The sequence below is a fragment of the Hordeum vulgare genome, chromosome 7H, assembly GCF_904849725.1.
Source record: "Hordeum vulgare subsp. vulgare chromosome 7H, MorexV3_pseudomolecules_assembly, whole genome shotgun sequence".
Lineage (NCBI taxonomy): Eukaryota > Viridiplantae > Streptophyta > Magnoliopsida > Poales > Poaceae > Hordeum > Hordeum vulgare.
The window spans coordinates 11,376,583-11,390,052 of record NC_058524.1 but is presented as its reverse complement, the minus strand read 5'-3'; the positions used below and the strand labels follow the sequence as shown (position 1 = coordinate 11,390,052).

The 13,470-nt window shown below is 54.5% G+C and overlaps 1 protein-coding gene across 2 annotated transcripts in view; it reads right to left on the bottom strand.

The window, feature by feature from the left end:
* LOC123413022 (disease resistance protein RPM1-like) overlaps positions 1–12,930 on the bottom strand; it is a 46,402-nt gene extending 33,472 nt beyond the window's left edge. For both annotated transcript variants that reach the window (XM_045105964.1, XM_045105966.1), the window contains exons 1-2: positions 12,769–12,930; positions 12,395–12,649 (exon numbers count right to left, since the gene is read on the bottom strand). The gene's annotated coding sequence lies outside the window, so the exon portion shown is untranslated. The remainder of the gene's footprint in view (positions 1–12,394; positions 12,650–12,768) is intronic.
* Between the last annotated feature and the right edge of the window lie 540 nt (positions 12,931–13,470).

Genomic DNA, 13,470 nt, shown 5'->3' with positions numbered 1-13,470 from the left:
TCAGAAAGAGCTAGCGAGATACCATCTATTTGTACTGCTTCATGTTGTTTTGATTGAAGTGTTGACGTTTGAGACTTATTATTATTTTCTCGCTAGTTGATTATGCCATTGATATGAGTTTACCGTGAGACCTAGATGTCATTTGCGTATGTGGTTTGCTTGTGATCTTGCTGAAATTCTGGTTGTGAGTTAGACATAGTTTGAACAACAAGATCAAACAGAGTTCGTCAAAGTTTTTCTTTTGTCTCTTTCAGTTTGTCAACTGAATTGCTTGAGGACAAGCAAGGCTTTAAGCTTGGGGGAGTTGATACGTCTCCGTCGTATCAACTTTTCTGAACTCTTTTGCCCTTGTTTTGGACTCTAATTTGCGTGATTTGAATGGAACTAACCCGGACTGACGCTGTTTTCAGCAGAATTGCCATGGTGTTGTTTTTGTGCAGAAATAAAAGTTCTCAGAATGTCCTAAAAATTTACAGTGTTTTTTCTGGAATAAAAGAAAAATACCTGCACAAAGATCCACCGGAGGGGGCGTGCCAGGGGGCCACAAGCCCACAGGCCGCGACCACCCCCTAGGCCGCGCCGTGAGGGCTTGTGGGGCCCACGTGGCACCACCGCCCCCAAACTCAGCTCTATTTATTCTGTCTCGCCCGGAAAAAAACCAGAGAAGGTTTCATCGCGTTTTACGATACGTAGGTGCCGCAATCTCCTGTTCTTCATCTGGAGGGCAGATCTGGAGTCCGTTCGGGGCTCCGGAGAGGGGAAATCGTTGCCATCGTCATCATCAACCTTCCTCCATCGACAATTCCATGATGCTCTTCATCGTTCATGAGTAATCTCATTGTAGGCTTGCTGGACGGTGATGAGTTGGATGAGACCTATCATGTAATCGAGATAGTTTTTGATGGGGATTCATCCCTAGTATCCCCTATATTCTAGATTGATGTTGCTACTACTTGGCTATTCTTAATGCTTGTCACTAGGGCCCGAGTGCCATGATTTCAGATCTGAACATATTATGTTAACCAATATATGTGTGTTTTAGATCCTATCTTGCAAGTTGTAGTCACGTACTATGTGTTATGACTCGGCAACCCCGGAGTGACAATAGCCGGAACCACTCCCGGAGATGACCATAGTATGAGGAGTTCATGTATTCACCGTGTGTTAATGCGTTGGTTCGGTTCTTTATTAAAAGGAGAACCTTAATATCCCGTAGTTTCCATTAGGACCCCGCTGCCACGGGAGGGATGGACAATAGATGTCATGCAATTTCTTTTTCCTAAGCACGTATGACTACATACGGAATACATGCCTACATTAGATTGACGAACGGGAGCTAGTTACATATCTCTCCGTGTTATAATTGTTACATGATGAATCACATCTGTCATACTCATCCATCACCGATCCAATGCCTACGAGTCTTTTACTACTGGTCCTTGCTACGTTACTTTGTCTAGGCTTGTCCCTTGCTACAAAAGGGATTGGGCCACTTTGCTACTACTATAGCTACTGTTGTTACTCTGTTGTTGCTGCTACTGTTGTTCCTTGCTACTTCGCTTTTACTTGTCGCAAGATCTTTTCCGACACTGTTGTCAGGGAAGAATAGTTACCCGCTCACGTGCAACACTGGCGCCATTGATACAACAGTTAGGAATAGTCTGCCGTCAACAGATTTGTTTTTGGCTCCGTTGCTATCATAGTACTTTGCTACTGATACTTTGCTTGCATACACTAATCGTTCAGGTGTGGTTGAACCTGACAAACTCAGCTGCTAATACTTGAGAATATTCTTTCACTTCTCCTTTGGCGAACCAACAAATTTGGGTTGAATACTCTACCCTCGAAAACTGTTGCGATCCCCTATACTTGTGTGTTATCATGCCTCATCTTGATCCTCGATTTTTTTTCTTTCTTTTCTTCTTCTTGCATCAGTGGGGGTGCGCCAGCGCACCCACTGGGTGTAGCTCCCGAGAATCGGGCCGATCGAGCATCGACCGGGCCGAATCTCTTCGAGCTTCTTTTTCTTGCTTTGCTTCTTTAGTGGGGGCGCACTAGCGCACCCACTGGGTTTAGCCCCCGAGAATCGGGCTGGATATGACTTAACCAGGCCGAATCTCCCTTCTGCTTCTTCTTTGCTTTGCAGGATATCTATGATGCCCAGGTGCAGGCGTATAACAAGCTGCGGGCTCAGTACCAGGCGGCCGACGGCCAGGTTGTCGAGCTCCAAGCCCGGCTGGGCAAAGTCGCCGTGGAGCGGGATGCCCTGTGTGACGCAGGCGACCGGCTCTAGGAGCAACTGGTTCTTCTCCAGACGGAGAAGAAGGAGCTCGAGGCGGCTAGCCGGGTCGAGCTGGAGCAGCTACATGTCTCGCTGCAGGAGAAGGACGCCTCCCATTCTGCCGACGTGGAACGCCTCGCGTCGGCTCATCTCGAGGAGATGAAGCTCAAGGACGCCGCCTTGAGGGAGAAGGAGGAGGCCCTTGTCCAGAAGCAGACGCAGCTGGCCAAGGCCCTGGATTCTGCGGCGACCCTCCTGGAGGAAGTTGCCCGCCTTACTCAAGCGAGCAAGGTGCGGGAGCTCGAGGTCCTGGAGAGCGCTCATGAGACCGATGGCGCCTTCCATCGTGAGTCTCCTTTTTTGTTTTGTCTTGAACTTTCTTGGCTGTCTCCTCTTCTTACTGTTTTTGTGCCCCTTTTCCTGTCTCAGTCCTCTTCCCTTAGACCCAGGGCGCAGCCGACACGGCCGTCGAGGTGAGCCGTGAGGAGCGCCGCGCGGCTTCGCAGGAGGTAGATGCTACCTCCGGCTGGAGCGTGGAGGAGATCGGAGTGGGCCTCAGGGCCCGCATGCGCGCCCTGGGCGAGTCTGTGGCTCGACTCCAGGTCGCAGGCTCGTCGATGGTGGCGGCCTTGTGGCCGAATGGCGTGGAGCCGGCGTCGATGAGCCGGCTTGCTTGTTGGCTTGCTGCTGAGGAGGATCATCTTGACGCCTGGCATGCCTCGGCTGCACGTGCTAGAGCCTACATGGCCCTGCACTTGGCCAAGTCCTGGTATCGAAACCTGGACTTGAGCAAGCTCGTCGCTCAGCGCGACGGCTCAGAGGCGGAGCTGCAGGCTGTGGAGGAGGCGCTGCGCGTGAGGGCCAGCGACATCGCCGAGTAAGCCACTTGGGACGAGCTCAACTTGGAGCGGGGTGAAGGCGGCAATGTGATCCCTGAAGATCTACACGGCCTTCAGCCCTATGACCCTGATGGCAGCTCTGACGAGATGGCCCACGACGTGGATAATGCTGCCGCCTCCAGCGGTGCGGCGTATGCCGACTCCGATGCGGATGGAGCCAGGAGCCCTCGCGGAGGAGATGGCGCAACCGCCTCGGGAGCAGCCGGGGATGGTGAAGCCACCACTTTAGGAGCAGCAGCCGGGGCGACCGATGAGGCCACAGCCCCGTAGCCGGTGTCCTGTTTTTGTTGTCTGCAATTTTCTTGTCAGTCCAACAGTTCCACCCACTAGGGGTGTAATGAACCTCGGCCGTGGGCCAATGCATTTTGAATGTATGTATTCAGCATTATATTCGTATTGCCATGTGTGTTGTTTATATCTTTATCTTTTGATTCCTGGTTGACTTCTTTTTTCTCCAATCCCTGTATCCCTAAGTTTTCACCCCGCCAGCCCGACAGCCCGGAGCCGGTCTGTGACTAGGTCGAGGTTTCTGGCCTTAGAACACAAGACTTAGATTTTTTGAAGCCATCAAGACTTAAAGATTCAGATATAAACCAGCAGAGGGCGCCTGAATGAGATCGTAAAATAGATAAAGCCAACCCGAGCCGGCAACCTTTTTGTAGTCGAACTTTGCATTTATCCGGCCTTACCTGGCGTCGCCTCCCTAGCCGGACGGCCGGAGCCGGTCCGCAGGCTGTTACGAGGTGACCAGGGATCGGTCCGGCGTAAACTATGTGTTCTTCTACAACATAAGGAAGGTGTCCGGGGGGCTAGCGAGCCCTGGAGCTTATCAGAGCCAGCAAGGGGCTTCGCAGAGTGAGCTTCCTTAGCTTTTGGGCATCGATCAAGTAGTATGCGTTGTTGTGCAATGCCCTACTGATGATGAAGGGTCCCTCCCATGGGGATGAGAGCTTGTGCTGGCCGGCAGTGCGCTGGGTTCTTCTGAGGACCAAGTCTCCCTCTCTGAAAGAGAGAGGCTTGATCTTCTTGCTGTGGTAGTATCTCAGCTTCTGTTGATAGATGGCCGTCCGGCTCAAGGCCAAGTCCCTTGCCTCTTTGAGGAGATCCACACCATCTTCTCTTGCTTCCTTCGCCTCCGTTTCCGTGTATAGGGTGACCCGAGGCGAGTCGAACTCGATATCCGTAGGAATAATAGCCTCGGACCCATATACAAGGAAGAACGGGGTGAAGCCGGTCGACCGGTTGGGCGTGGTGCGGAGGCTCCATAGTACAGCCGACAGTTCTTCGATCCAGCAGCCGGCTGACCCGACAAGTGGTGCCACCAGTCTTGGATTGATACCGGCCAGGATCAGGCCGTTGGCCCTCTCCGCTTGGCCATTTGACTGGGGATGTGCCACTGATGCCAAGTCGAGCCGGATGCCTACCTTGGAGCAGTATAGCGCCAGAGCGCCTTTGGCGAAGTTGGTGCCGTTGTCGGTGATGATGTTGTGGGGGACGCCATATCAAACACAAATGTCTGTCATGAACTTGATAGCCGTGGGGCCATCAAGCTTCTTGATAGGTTTGGCCTCGATCCACTTGGTGAATTTGTCGACGACTACCAAGAGATCGGTCATGCCACCACGAGCCGTCTTGAAGGGCCCCACCATGTCCAGTCCCCAGACGGCGAACGACCATGACAGGGGGATGGTTTTGAGGGCCGAAGGCGGCATGTGGCTCTTTGCGCTAAAGAACTGGCAGCCTTTGCATTTGTCGACCAGACCCACGGCCTCCTCGAGGGCCATGGGCCAGTAGAATCCGTGGCGGAACGCCTTGGCCACCAGGGTTCTAGAGGCAGCATGATGCCCGCACTCCCCCTGGTGAATGTCTTTGAGGATCTCCTGTCCCTTTTCTGATTCGACGCAGCGCTGGAACACGCCAGTCACGCTGCGCCGCACCAGCTCGCGATTGATGATGGCGTAGGCTGGAGATATGTGTTGGATCTGCCTTGCCTCGGCCTCGTCTAGAGGAAGCTCGCCACGGAGGAGGAAGGATAGGATGGGTTGAGCCCATGACGGAGCCGACACAAGGGCTGGCTCCACCTCGACCTGACTGTTAGGGGCTTCTGCAGCCCCCGCGCTTGATGAAGCAGTAGTCGTAGGCTCGAGACGAGGTGTCTCTGGTGCCGCTGTGGCAGCTGGCTCGCCGTCTACCTCCATGGCATCCACCCACTGGGTGTCGAGACGACAGGATTCGAGGCAGGGCGGAGCCGGAGTTGTTGTTGTAGCCGGTGCCGCTATTGGAGTCGGAATGGCCAGCGTAGCCGGCACAGGGGCTGTAGCCGGCATAGTTGGTGGAGCCGATGGCGCTTGCACCGAAGACTCGACCGGTGCCGCTATTGGAGTCGGCATGGCCAGCGTAGCCGACACAGGAGTTGTAGCCGGCATAGCTGGTGTGGCCGACGGCGCTTGCACCGTAGAATCAGCCGGCACGAAGATCGACGCCGACTCTGGAGACGGCCTGATAGACGAGTTGTGGAGTTGCTCGAGGGAGACGCCGGCTGGGATAGCCTGTCTCATTGAGCCAATTTTGGCCAGTGTATCAGCCACCTCGTTGTCTGCTCTGGGAACATGGTGGAACTTGCAGCCCTCAAAGGGGCGCTGAGCTGCTCGATGAGGAAGCGGTAGCTTGCCATGTTGGCGTCCCTAGCGTCCCATTCGCCAGAAACTTGCTGTACCACCAAGTCTGAGTCGCCGAAGCATATGAGCCGCCGGATGCCAATCTCCTTGACGAGCCGGAGGCCGTGAGCCAGTGCTTCGTACTCGGCGACGTTGTTGGAGGCAGCGAAGTGGATCTGGAGAGCATACTTGAGCTGGTCTCCTTTCGAAGACGTCAAGACGATGCCGGCTCCCAGACCCGTCCGCATCTTCGAGCCGTCGAATTGCATCCGCCAATGCGTAGAGTCTGGAGGTCGCGGCTCGAACTGGGTTTCGGCCCAGTCGACTAAGAAGTCGGCCATCACGTGAGATTTGATGGCGGTGCGAGGCTTGTAACGGATATCGTGATCCGCCATGGCGATGGACCACTTGGCAATCCTGCCCGTTGCATCACGGTTGCCCGTGATCTCTGAAAGTGGAGCAGTGCTCACCATAGTGATGGCATGCTCTTGGAAGTATTCCTTCAACTTCTTTGCAGCAAGGTAAACACCATAACACATTTTTTGGTAGTGGGGATAGTTCTGCTTGGAGGCGGACAAGACCTCGCTGAGGTAGTAGACAAGGCGCTGCACTAACAGTACCTTGCCCTCCTCCTTGCGTTGAACTTCCAACACTACACTAACCACGCGAGTGGTCGCGGCAATGTATATGAGTATGGGTTCCCTTTCAGTCGGCGCTGCCAAGATCGGCAGGCTCGAGATGACCCGCTTGAGGTTGCGGAAGGCTTCGTCCGCCTGGTCGTTCCACTCAAATTTCATCGTCTTCTTCATGAGCTGGTAGAGTGGAAAGGCCTTCTCACCAAGCCGGCAGACGAACCGGTTAAGGGACGCCAGGTAGCCGGCGAACTTCTGAACATCTAGGATTCGAGCCGGCCGCACCATCCGCTCGATGGTGCCGATCTTCTCGGGGTTCGCCTCGATGCTACGAGCGGACATGAAGAACCCCAAGAGCTTGCCGCCTGAAACCCCAAAGACGCACTTCTCCGGGTTGAGCCGGACCTTGTACTCGCGCAGGTTGGCGAACGTATCCCGCAGGTCATCGAGGAGGCTGAAGTGCTACTTCGTCTTGACGACGATGTCATCCACATAGACGTGGATGTTTCTGCCGATCTGTGGCAGTAGGCAATGCTACATGCAGCGTTGGAAGGTCGCACCAGCGTTCTCCAGACCGAACGTCATGATGGTGTAGCAGTAGGCCCTGAAGGGCGTGATGAAGGAGGTCTTCAGGCGATCAGCTGGATCCAGCTTGATTTGATGATAGCCTGAATAAGCATCCAGAAATGACAACAGTTCGCAGCCTGCAGTGGAGTCGATCACTTGATCTATCCTAGGAAACGCGAAAGGGTCTTTCGGATAGGCCTTATTCAGGCTAGTGTAGTCGATACACATTTGCCAGGTGTTGTTCTTTTTCAGCACCGGGACTGGATTAGCTAACCGGTCCGGGTGGAAAACCTCCATGATGAAGCCGACTGCAAGGAGCCAGGTAATCTCTTCTCCAATTGTGCGCCGCTTCCCCTCGGCGAAGCGGCGCAAAGGTTGTTTCACCGGCTTTGCATCCGGTCGCACGTGAAGTTTGTGCTCGGCGTACTTCCTCGGAACACCCGGCATGTCCTTGGGGGACCATGCGAAGATGTCCTGATTCTCACGGAGGAAGTCGACGAGCTCGTCTTCCTATTTGGGGCTGAGGCCAGCCCCGATGGTTACGCATTGCTTGGGGTTGGCAGGGTCGAGTGGCACCTGCTTGGTCTCTTTGGCCAGCTTGAAGGAGCCCTTGTCGACCGGCTGGGACGGAGGAGAAGGAATCGCCGGCTGCTCGGTAGCCTGCGCCACTAGCCGGTCGATCTGCCGCTTCTCCTCAGCGATCACCAGGGCGTCGGCGAGGCGGCTGCTATCTTGGGCGCACTCGAGCGACTTCTTGTAGTCGCCAGCAATAGTGATGATGCCCTTTGGACCCGACATCTTCATCTTCAGGTAGGCGTAGTGCGGAATAGCCATGAACTTGGCTAGAGCCGGTCTGCCCAGCAGCGCGTGATACGGGCTATTGAGGTCCACTGCCTCGAACCATATGGATTCTCGGCGGAAGTGACCTTGTCGCTAAAGAGGACGTCCAGCTGGATTTTGCCGATAGGCAAGCAGGACTGCCCAGGCACGATGCCGTGGAAGACAGTGCTGGTCGGCAGGACGTCCGTCTCCTTGAGCCCGAGCTTGAGGAGAGTGTCGAGGTAGAGGATGTTGATGCTGCTGCCGCCGTCGACCAGCACCCGGGAGAACCGGCAGGTGAGCCTCTTGGAGGCAAAGGTGGGGTCGAGGACGAGCGCGTATGAGCCCGGGTTGGGCATCACTGCAGGATGGTCTACCCGGCTCCATGTGATTGGCCTGTTAGACAAATGCATGTATTGGGGAACCGTGGCATTCACCTCACGCCGTCTCTGGCGCAGGCTATGCTTGTCGTCGCCTTCACTGGTGAAGACGACGAATGCTCCATCTTGATGGGGGTAGTCGTCGTGGAGGCGACCGTCGTCACGAGGCGGCGGCGGTGGAGCCGGAGCAGGACCAGGAGCCGATGCTTGAGGCGCAGCCTGCGCACCTGGGGCAGCCGACAGGCCATCCCCTTGCGAAATTCGGCGTGCGAAGCTGCACTGTCGAAGGGTGTGGTTAGACGGTTGTGCCCCAGAATGTATCTTGCAGGGGGCATCAAGCAGTTGCTCGAAGGACTGCTTGGGCAGCCAGTTGGCGTTGTTCCTGTTGGAACGCTTCCGCTGAGGGCCGTCTTGAGGAGCCGACGTCTCACCCTCCACACGGGCTACCAACTTGTTGTTGGAGCGTGAATCCATCTGATCCGCCTTGTGCTTGTTGTTGTTTTGGCCGCCTCGGCCGTCTCCAGCCGGCTTGGGAGTAGCCGGCGTGGGGACAGCCTTGTCTGAAGCGGTCACCTTGATGTGCATCGCCGAGTCGGCCGTGACGTACTTGTCCGCCTTGGCCATGAGCACCGCCAGAGAGGTGGGCTCGGAGCACATGAGCTTGTGCTTGAGGAGGGTGCTGTCTTGGCAACCGTCGATGAAAAACTGGATGGCCTGTACCTCATGCACCCCCTCACATGAGTTGCGGAGCTCCATTCACCAGGTGACGTAGTCGCGAAGGGGTTCGTCGGGCCTCTGGACGCACATGGCCAGCTCGCGAGGCTGGCCAGGGCGCTTGTAGGTGCCAGTGAAGTTGTGGACGAACGCCTCCTTGAAGTCCACCCAGGAATTGACGCTGTCGGCCGGAAGGCTGTTAAGCCAAGTCTGAGCCGAGCCGGCCAACATGAGTGGCACGTAGCGGACTGCTACGCGCTTGTTGCCTCTGGCAATGCCAACGGCTGTGGTGTAGTCGATCAGCCAGTCCTCTGGCTTGGCAATGCCATTATGCTTGGGCGTGTCCCGAGGCAAGGTGAAGCCTAGGGGGAAAGGATCCCCTCGGATCCGAGGGCCGAAGCAGGTCGGACCGACGGGGCCGTCCTCCTCCAGGAGGGCTGACTGGGCCAGGGTGATGAGATGCCCGCGGGCGTCTTGGTCACCCTGGGGAGTGCGAGCACCGATTCGAGTAGCGAGAGGAGAGGCACCTCGCGAACCAGAGACATGGGTCCTACCCGGGCGAGGAACCTCGCACGTCGAATCGCTCTCGTCGCCTCCGTGACGCCTGCTTGAAGTATGCTCGCTCTGGCACTGGGAGCGCCGGTCTTGACTTCCCTCGCCCCTCCAGCCGGAGGTGCGATGCGAGGAAGATCCCTCCGTGTGGTGTTGACCGCTAGGGTTGCGGCATGCTCCGGGGTTGGGTCCCGGAGACTCTGACTGGGCCTGACCGGGGTCAAGCCGAGTCTGCTGTTCGTTGGCGGCGTCAAGGAGTTCCTTGACCCACTTCTCCTGGAAGGCGCGCTCCTCGCCCTCCAAGCTTGTCATCTCTTCCATGGCCGCCTACGCCGCCCGTAAGTTGGCCGCAGGGATCTCGTAGGTGGGCTGGTTGCCACCTAGGATCTCAGCAATGAACCGACCGCGGTCGCGGACCGATCCAAGCCGGCTAGGAGCCTCGGAAATCGGAGTGGGGCCATATGTGGAGTTATACTCGCACTGTGTGGCCTCCATCCGACGCTTTGCCGAGGCGACGGCAATGCCCTCCTCCAAGATATGCTTGCGAGCCTCCTCCAGTGAGGCTCGGGCGTCGTTAGGGTTTGCGGAAGTAGTGATGGGTGTCTTTAGGCCGGCGATAGCGTCCTAAAGAGTATCAGCGGTGACAGCAGCAGGCTCAGTAGCGTCTACTGACGCCTTGCCATGAGTCGTGCTGGTGCCATCGCCGATAACCATCACCTCTACGACGTTGGAGACAGCGGTGACATGGTACGGGGTGAAGAACCCCACCGACGGCGAAGGGCCGTCGAAGACGAGTACGTTGTTGGGGTACACGTCATGTGCAGGCATCTCAGCGATAGAGAGCCTGCTGAAGCTGGCGCAGAGCGCCTCAACGTCGAAGTCCTCGCCAAAGTAGCGAGGACCATCGTTGAAACGCAGGTCGCTAAAGAGAACGCTGAGGTTCTCCATAGCAGCGATGACAAGGCTAGGAAGCGCCTCGTCATCGGAATCTTCGTCCGAATCCGCATGGCGGACGGGGACGTCGATGAACATCGGTGTTGCCTCATCGAAAGCGGGCTCCACGGGAATGGAGATTGATCCGGACACGTTGCATCCGGTGGCGTAGGTGCGGTGCCCCGCCCAGCGTGTAAAGCCAGCCGATGTCGCGATCGGCCCCATGGTGGGCGCCAAATGTCGGTGAATACTCACAACATATGCCATAGGTAGGCTAAAGTCGGTGAGAATCGAAGGGACAAATGAGGGCGCTGGGAACGAGGTTGGTACAAGCATGGAACGCACGATGTACCCAGGTTCGGGGCTCTCCGTAGAGATAAGACCCCTAGTCCTGCCGGGGTGTTTGATGTATATGGATGGATTACAAGGTTGCTCCTAGAGCTGTGTTAGAAGGGGGAAGAGGGGAGCAGCCGGCTCGTCTCTGCCTCTCTCTATGTGGTTGGTGGGTGTGAAGTGTTGTTCGACCGACCCTCTGCATGGAGGGTGACCAGGGGGTTTTATAGACGAACCCGCTGGCCTACAATATGGATAAAGGGTACAAGAGTGGGACCCGGCTGGCAGCCTCGCCGGCTGGCCAGGGGGGGCACGAGGGTCTTGTCTTGTCGCTTGAGGGGCCCGCCGGCTGCATGGCCTCGTCTGGCAGTGGAACCCTCCGGCTGGCCAATGAAGCTCTCGCGTAAGGTTGACACCGAGCACGCGCTGTACGTCGAGCGTCTTCCAGCAAGATTCGTCATGGGCAGATAGTACGACCGCCTCTACTGTTCCCCACGCCGAGTGCAGTAATGGAGTGGGAGTTTGACGGTCCGACACTATGCTAGGTGATGGATCAGAGCCGGGGTAGGTCAGCGGCGTGGCCGCCGACGCTCGTACCTGCCGGGCACTCCGATCCAGTAACTTTGCTGATGCGTAGCCACCTTTAATCGTAAGGTCTCGTCATGACCTACGATCTAATGTGACTTGATATCCCCGGCCGGCTAGCCTGCTTGGCTAGCCGGCTTGGACACGGCTGCCTCGTTCCTAGCCGGCTGGCTTGGCCAAGACGGTCAGGAAGAGGTTGTCGTCTCGCCTCTAGCCGGCAGGGGTTGCCTGGCCGGCCAGGGAGTTGGCCGCCTCATTCTCCAGCCGGCAGACGCAGCCTAGCCGGCCAGAAGACTTGGGCCTTGGAAAACTGTACTTGATCATATCCTTTTGGGCAGGAAATGAAGGAGCAGCTACCCTGGTGTTATCCCCCGACATAATTGATATAAATCCAGCCAGATTTGGACCACTGTTGAGTGGTGACCTCCTTGTGCGTTTCAGGACTTCAAATTCTCAAAACGGTGTCAAGGCTTAGTGATGGTATGGAATACTAGTCCTGTTGCTAAGCTGCAACAAGTCAAGTAAATGCTAGTCTTCCTGTGTGGCTGAAATTACTTTGAAATGTCTTTATGCTGGTGACCATGTAGTTCCGGTGGAGCCAAAGAGAGGCTTATCTTCAATCTTCACTTTAGCAGATCTTCAAATAACAATAATGTTTCATTCTAGGAAGCTAGAAATTTACAAGTTAGTGAATCCTCAATGCAAGATCATATGCCCATCACATGCTAAGTATATTGCCTGTAACGAACATAGACTGATTCCTGATATTTTGTTGATCCAAGGAAATAATGATGGCAACCAAAATCCGCTAGCTCGCTAGACCATGGCACCATCACAAATTAAGACACTCGTGTTTTTGCAGGACGAAAGCTTATTGTGCATATGGTACTGGATTAAATCCCAAAGCATGACTCACAAAGTATAATAGGCTTGAAACTTGAAAAGATACAGCAGGAATGGTTTTTGTTTCGCATAGAGGGAGATTGTTCTTGCTACAACGTACAACCCAAGACGGCCAGAAACTTAGGGAACGACAACGCACCTGCCTAGATCTGGTCGATCTTGGTGACCTCCTTGTGCAGTTCTGAATATGAAACCATCAGAATAGTTACATGGATCCTCGCAGAATAACAAAATTACCTCGTGCTCGGTTGTTCTTGTTGTAATTGGAGCTTAAACGTAGAGATACTGATCCCTCATGGAGTCATGGCTGGTATGACCGATGGTGTGTGCTAGCTTGTTTTTTATGACAAGTAGCTGGATTTATGACAGAACCAAAGAAGAACCAACTAGTGGCCTGTAATGGTAAGCAAAACTAATTATTTCTGAATGTACCTAGTTAGGGTGATATCTCTAACAGTATAACTTGGTATATTGAAGAGAACTAGGCACAAAACCAAATTAAGGGTAACATACCTGGCTATTAATCGATGGAGATCTGGCCAGATCTGGGGAACGCTAGTCTCGTTGTTGAAGCCTGCAAGAACCAGCAGAAGCTCGTACTACATAGTACATACACACCTTCTGGCTGGTCAGCGTTGCTCTTGCTTCTCTTACCGACCCAATAATTGCTCTTATCAGTCCTCGTGATTTGTTAAGCCAAACTTTGGAGAACAACTCAAGATGAGCAAGTCGAGGAAGGCAGCAGGAAGCATCTTTTTAGTATAAAATGATACTATCCTGCTATACTATAATCGTAATATCAGTCACCGCAAACCACTGAAACTATTAATAGTTAAATAGGAGTAGATAACTTGGGATCCCTGTTGCCAGTAATTAATCGTGATACTTGATGCTTGCAGTGGCAGGCATTGGTAAACAGGTGAAGCTATACAAAATGAGCAACTCACGATGCTGAATTTGGTTCATTGTTCAGGGTCAGCGGTTGCTAACGAATACAAAAATGTGTTTTTTTTTTTTTTTTTGCTTATTCTTGAAAAAAGCATCTCCACTGGAAGTAGTTGACGCCAATAGATAAAGGAGATCTATAGCATCTTTCCCGCCGATATTTGCGCCTTAATTTCCTCAAGGGTACCATCCAGTCCAGTCTGACCGCCAGCCACAGGTCATGTTGTTTCGTTTTGTCATTGGAAGGGAAGCAACACCAAATCAAATCAA